The sequence below is a fragment of the Xenopus laevis genome, chromosome 4S (assembly GCF_017654675.1).
Source record: "Xenopus laevis strain J_2021 chromosome 4S, Xenopus_laevis_v10.1, whole genome shotgun sequence".
Lineage (NCBI taxonomy): Eukaryota > Metazoa > Chordata > Amphibia > Anura > Pipidae > Xenopus > Xenopus laevis.
In genome coordinates this window covers 70,634,439-70,639,468 of record NC_054378.1, presented here as the reverse complement: position 1 = coordinate 70,639,468, position 5,030 = coordinate 70,634,439, and positions in this window count along the sequence as shown.

Below are 5,030 nucleotides of genomic sequence, written 5' to 3'. Positions count from 1 at the left end.
ATACCTGTAGTAACTAGTTTAAGGCAGCCATATACAACCTGAACTTGTACAGTATCCAACCAATCATCCTGTGGACTGAACAGACAGACAGACAGAGCCATTCACTGCCTAGCCAACTTCTTCCTAGTTCCAGTCATTTATGATATGATATCCTTATAATACACAGGTATTTTGAGTATCCTGGAAATTATACCCTTATAAATGGCACTTAGTGATACCATTAATTATAAATCAGTGATGTAATTTATGTCATGTGATACATGTACATTTGTGTATTATAATAAATAAAGTATCCCCTGTTGTAAAATGTCAGGATATTAAAAGTCTCCTTGGAGATCCATGATCTGTATAAAAGCACTCGGCCATCAGCCTTGTGCCTTTATATGGTCATGGAACTATACTGTATACTACCACGTCACTGTATAATCGGTGATATAATGTCACATGACTCGTGGGAACTTTTAATGTACCACTAGCGAAAAATACTAGAAGTCACCTCGGACTTCTCATGACCTGTATTAAAGCATTTGTCCTTCAGCCTTTTCCTTTAAAGGAGAACTAAAGCTTAACCAAAGGAGTAGGCTAGAAATGTTGTAAATTATGTTTGGGCTTTTGTACCGGCCCAAGGCAACCACTGCCCTTTAGCTGTGAAGATCTGTGCCTACAAATATGATCATGTAGCTCTCAGTCTTCCTTTCTGCTGATTCACTGCACATGCTCTGTGCTGCTCTCGCTTACTGAGCTTAGGGACCGATATACAGTAATATACAGTACACAATATACAAAAATAGAATATAAAGGTTACAATATAAGGAAGGCTGATTAGTACATCATTTAAATTATTAGTATGTGGCAGCTCAAAAACCAACTCACTTTGCATCAGAATGTAATAATTAGCCCTGTAGCATCAGTCTATATTACAGGCAAACTTAATTTTCTGCTTTATAATTTGCGACAACCCCTAAGCTTAGCTTCTCAACAGCTGCTCAGAGCACACTGAGTGTCGCAGACAAGTTTGAAGTCCTTGATCATTGCTGCTATTGAGAAGCTGAAACTTTAGTCTAGTGAAATTAGTTCAGTTTATAAAATATGGCATTTGTAGCCATATTCATTTTAGGGTTTAGTTCTCCTTTAACAATAAGGGGTGCATTTTTTGCTATATAACATAAAAGTAACAGTAGTATCATACATTATTGTAGGGATATATATACAGTATTTATTTACAAATATGCTTTACAATGGTTATTGGCAAGCAGGAGCACGATGGCCTGGTCTTAGCTTTGAGTGCACATGCTTCTGCTCAGCAAACATTTCCATGGAGCTTCAGACAGGAGGGGACACAGCCAAACAGCCTGTGTCCCAAAAGACGAAGCAGGCCGAGTTACATGTTAGAGGCATATAACATTTATACACTTTAGCTAGGTAGAACTTGTGACTGACATTACAAGAGTAAAAAAAATAAGAAAACATGTCCTATGCTGAGTAAACTAATACAATACAACAGCATTGGGCTCCATGGCTTAAGAATCATTGTAGTAAATAATGTAGTACCGGTATAGCGTCCCTTATCTAAAACCAGTTATCCAGAAAGCTCCAAATTATGGGAAGTCCATCACCCATAGCCTCCATTTTAAGCAAAAAAAAATTTTCCTTGAAATTGCTCCTAACTAAACTGCATAAATTCATATTGGTTGCAAAACAATCCTGCTGGCTATAGTGAATTATTTTTTTTAGTAGACTTAAAGGAGAACTAAACCCACTATGTACAAAAGCGCCCCATAAGTGTCCTGTATAGATCCCCTCACCTGTTCCTAACAGCACAGTCTATTACGCAGAAAAATGCTTCTTTTGGCTGTGCGGCATGCCGCCCCCAAAAATGTGCCGCCGTAGGCCCGGGCCTATGTGGCCTCGCCACAAATCTGGGCCTGAACTCTATGGGATCTGCAGGTTTGGAAATAAACTTTGCTGAAATACGCTGCGTATTTTCAACACAGTGGTGATGGCTACATTCTGCATGTAAATTGTTTTCCAATTTTTTTCACAAATGTCTGCAAAATTCTTCAGAGTGGAATTGTGGGGAACGAGAAAAAACAGAAACACATGTTGGGAAAAGAAAACTACAGGCGGAAAACGCATATTATCATGCGTGTGTGGTTTCATTGGCGTATTTAAGCTCTGCCGCGCTTTTTTAAAAACATTAACATTTCAAGTTGACTAGATCCACTATTCATTGTTGACCTCTGATGGGTAAGGGAAGAACTCCATGGTGTGGCTCGAGCCGACACGTCGCCATTCGACGAAACGCATTCAACTTGTCCGACTGTCAGATGAAACCGCTGCACGCTGCGTTTTCATCCGACAGTCGGATAAATGTAGTTCTTACCTGCAATTTCTCCTTCACTTCCTGTATCTTCAGAACATCCAACACGTCGCATGGCGACATGTCGGCTCGAGCCGCACCGTGGAGTTCTACCCTAAGTCATAGTGCCAGAATTTGTGTACATGGGTATCTATTAAGTAACTGTTCTTCATTCGTATTGAAAACTATATTGAAGATTGTCCTATACATCTGTAAATTAAGTTATAATATGATGTACGTAACAATGGCACCCAGATAATTTGATCACCCTGTCAGGGGCTGCTTCCTCTATAGTTATGCAACTGAACCTGAGGATTGTAGTTCTTGCTACCTTTTCTCCACTTTATGCAAGGACCCACACCTGAAGATTTAAGAGCCTCATGATTTATTTTAGGATAACGTGAATGTAAGTTTGCTGATGTTCTTACAAATACATGAAACACAGCTGATATAAAAGCCCCATACATGCCAAGGGCTTCATTTCCAAATACGTATGAGTTTTGTAAAGATGTTTTAATCTCTGAGACTCCACACTGGTACAAAAGAGGATTTTCAAAGCACTGCACTAGAAAAAAAAGCACACTTTAGACTGCAAATCCAGACCACATGATTACCTAAACTATGTGGCATGAAAGTAGATTAAATTTTTCATTGCTGAAGCTTTGACAAAAGAAAACAGAAAACACTGAGCTTGTTTTATGCATTGCAACCTCCTCTAACAGTAAGGTAATCCACAGATATATCCATTCACCGTATTTTAAACAGATACCATTTACCATTGGTAAAAAAAACCCTTCTAGGCAAAACAGCATTGCTTTGCTAAACAGAGTAGACTTTGCAAATCTGATTTTTTTTATAAAATTAAAAAAAATTTATTAAAACACAAAATACATATCAAATAACTATATTTAATATCCCTTAGGCTTGTATGATACTCTGAAAATACACCTGGGGCTTATACATTAAAAGATGAAATTAGATTTTACCAGAGGGGACACTTTCTAGTCACCATTTGAGAAAAGGGACGCTAAAATCCCTAATGAATTGAATAGAAAACTATGGTGTTCCTTATGGTGAACTGATGCAAAGTCTATTTTTATACTTTGATAAATATGCTCACAAATATTCAAGATGCTTTGCAGCCTATACATTTTATTTTCTAAATTCTAATATTTAAAATGTGTAGGGAATTGTGCATTAAAGCATCTGCCACTGCAAACCTATAACAAACATAAAAGGTGGCTGAAAATTAATTTTTGGTTAAAACCGCAAAAGTAAACACCAAGGGGCAGATTTATCAAGGGTTGAATTTAGAAGCAATGGTAGTTTTTTTGAACTCCCACAAATTCAGAATTCGAATAAAAAAAGACCAACCAAAATTTATCAAAAAAAGGTTTTTTTGCGGGTAAATAGGCCGTTTTCATTCGAATTCGAAACGTACGGATCAAAGTAACATCGTATCCGATTGAATTTTTAAAGTCCACCAATTAAGTCCAAATAAGTTCTAGGAGGTCCCCCATAGGCTAAAACAGCAATTTGGCAGGTTTTAGATGGCGAATGGTGGAAGTCAAATTTTTAAAGAGACAGTACATGAAAATTTCGATATTCGAATTTTCTAATTTTTCTCAAATTCAAATTGGATTTGGACTATTCCCTAGTCGAAGTACACAAAAATTAGCTCGAAATTCAAATTTTTTTACTTTGAATTTTCATTTCGACCCTGGATGAATCTGCCCCCAAGTGTAAGGGCCCTTAGTCATACTGGGAAAAAAAAACAGCAGCAGCATCATAATGGATTATCAAGCGTTTCTACACATTTATAAAGCTCTTCATAAAGTACATTTCCAATGACAGTATTCTGAATTTCAATTTTGGGCACACCTATGAATATAAATGCAAAATAAATTGCCAATTTTCATAACTTACAGTTTGATTCCAGAGACATGCCAAATACAGACCAGTTGCCATAAGTGGTGTAACTGGATATAAATGGGCCCCAAAGCAAATTATTTTTCAGGCCCCCAAAATGTCTAGAGATTAACCTGTTTTACCAATATTTATTGAATTTATATATGAATTAGGGCCTTATGGGAAAACTTTACCGCCTGGGCCCCCTGCAGCCGCAGGGTCTGCTTTCTTTGTAGTTACTCTCCTGGTTGTAATAGATGCCAACTATGCCTGAATTAAGATTCAGAATACACCCAACTTGTCCAGAATGCAAAGGCCCAAACCACTCCACACAGGCTCAAATAAAAGCTATCTGGTATATGGCAACAACAGCATACAGCAGCCCCTGGTGAATTTGCCAGGTTCCAGATTGTCAGTCTGGTCTTTCCCAGTCAATTACAACCCCAGGAGGGAGCTAGAAAGAGGGCACAGGCTTCCTCACAACACCAGTATGATGCCTGTGTTGTAGCACTGCCCAATCCATTAAAGGAGTAAATCAAATATTTGCTATGATTTTGTTAACAAAGACAGCCGTCTCTAAATTGCCCAGAGCATGTGATGTCTGGACTGAGTGTCAGTCTGGAAATGTTGAATTTCTTATGCCAGACATTGATCAAAATCTCTGCTAAAGCACACTGGAAGCTACTCATCAATGTCAGCAGATGGATAACTTAGAGGAAGCAAAAGGGTTAATCCCAGTTCCTGTTTCCTTCCCTCAGAGGAG